At 44.2% G+C, this 2,239-nt stretch overlaps 1 pseudogene; it reads left to right on the top strand.

Annotated features, from left to right (window-relative positions):
- Nucleotides 1-258: 258 nt before the first annotated feature.
- On the top strand, nt 259-1,029 carry LOC116902129 (annotated as a pseudogene).
- The last annotated feature ends 1,210 nt before the right edge of the window (nt 1,030-2,239 follow it).

Genomic DNA, 2,239 nt, shown 5'->3' with positions numbered 1-2,239 from the left:
GGGTTCTGAGCCAGCCCACCAGAGCATCTACCCCATCTGTGAACTGCTGGGGCCTATGAAGGATAGGTCCTGTAGTGCTAGAGCTGCAGGATCTTCAAAACACAGGGCAATAACAGGATATCTGAGAGGCGTCCCAATATGGACCCAGCATTGATGGTGTAGTAGAAGCCAGAGGACTCAAACCAGATCAATGACTCATTGACGTGAACATTTGCAAGTAAAGACGTGTGGACAATCTCTCTCCTCCAGCCAAGCAAGATGCCCAAAGGAAAGAAGGCCAAGGGGAAGAAGGTGGCCCTAGCCCCTGGCTGAAAGGTGGTCAATCCTTTGTTTGAGAAAAGGTCCAAGAACTTTGGCACAGGGCAGGACATCCAGCCCAAAAGAGATCTAACACGCTTTGTCAAATGGCCCCACTACATCAGTCTGCAGCAGCAAAGAGCCATCCTCTATAAGTGGCTCAAAGTACCTCCTGCCGTTAACCAGTTCCCCCAGGCCATGGACAGGCAAACATCGACTCGGCTTGCCCACAAGTACAGGCCAGAGACAAAACAAGAGAAAAAAAGCAAAGGCTGCTGGCCTGTGCTGAGGAGAAAGTTGCTGGCAAAGGGGATGTTCCAACTAAGAGACCACCTATCCTCTGAGCAGGGGTCAATACAGTCACCACCTTGGTGGAGAACAAGAAGGCTCAGCTGGTGGCGATGCCCATGATGTACACCCCATTGAGCTGGTGGTTTTCCTGCCTGCCCTCTGTTGAAAGATGGGGGTGCCCTACTGCATCATCAAGGAAAGGCCAGGCTGGGGCGCCTGGTCCACAGGAAGACATGCACCGCTGTTGCCTTCACACAGGTTAACTCGGGAGACAAGGGTGCTCTGGCTAAGCTGGTGGAAGCTATTCGAACCAATTATAATGATAGATATGACGAGATCCGCTGCCATTACAGAGGCAACGTCCTGGGTCCTAAGTCTGTGGCTAGCATTTTCAAGCTGGAAAAGGCAAAGGCTAAAGAACTCACCACTAAACTGGGTTAAATGTACACTAAGTTTTCTGTACATAAATATAATTACAAAATTAAAAAAAAAGACATGTGGACAAAAGGGTATAATGTGTGACAAACAGTGATGAACTGCAGCTTTCACTGTGAGATGTATGTATGTGTGTGTGTATATGTATATACATCTATCTATCTATCTATCTATCTATCTATCTATCTATCTATCTATCTATCTATCTATCTCTTTTATTTTCTGTTTTCCTCTGGTGGGGAAGGTTACCAGGGCAGAAGGCAGATATGAAGGGACAGGGAGTGGGACTGGTGTATATGATGTGAAATTCACAAAGAATCAATAAAAAAGTTTTTAAAAAAGATATAGCTTGAATTCATACTTGGTAGAAGGCAGTTTGATCATTGACCAGCTCAGTTTCCTGAATGCTTGTTAAAATTAATTATCTTCCAGCAACTTCCCTCCCTACATCCAACTCCCAGAAAATATGCTTGGAGTGGAAAAATGCAAATTGGGTTCTGAGGTAATTTTGTACTCAAGGGACAGATTTTTTTTTTTCCGTTTCACATTGCTTTATGTTGGAAAATGTTCATTATTATTTATAACGCAGAACAAGCCCCAAAGCCAATCCATTTTCAGCTACATTGTCACTTTCTGCATTCCAAACACCAGTCAATTCCCAAATGAGCAGGCTAGTTCTTTCCTTACAGAACCGTACAACTTGCTTAGGGTAGTACTAACGTAAGCGACAGCCCTTTATTCGGAACAATTCTTATTCTCTACCACCAGCACTCAGATACCTTGTTAAATCTTTAAAAATATTTATCACTATTAAATTATGTCTCTTTGAGTAATGTGGTTCCATACTGCCGAGACACTCATGGGTGTGGGCTTCGAGAGCAATTATTACCCTATTAACCACTCTATGTCTAGATGTGCTTCTGAAAACATTAAGGTTTCTTAATGTACTTAGTCGGTGAGCTAGTTGTTTGTTATGTATGTGCATGTGTGTGCGGGTACATGTGCATACATGAGCATATATGAGAGGGCAGTTTTAGCTGTTGTTACTTAGGCAAGAACCCTTTTTCTTCTGAGACAGGGTGTCTCACTGGTCTAAAGCTCACCAAATAGCTAGACTGGGTGACCAGTTAGCCTCCCAAGATTCTATGCCTCCACAGCACCGGGATTCTAAGAGCACATCACCAGGCCTAGATTTTCTTTAAGCTGGCTTTGGGGT

Source organism: Rattus rattus, chromosome 1 (assembly GCF_011064425.1).
Source record: "Rattus rattus isolate New Zealand chromosome 1, Rrattus_CSIRO_v1, whole genome shotgun sequence".
NCBI lineage: Eukaryota > Metazoa > Chordata > Mammalia > Rodentia > Muridae > Rattus > Rattus rattus.
The sequence above is the reverse complement of the archived record's forward strand: the minus strand, read 5'-3'. Positions and strand labels throughout refer to the sequence as shown.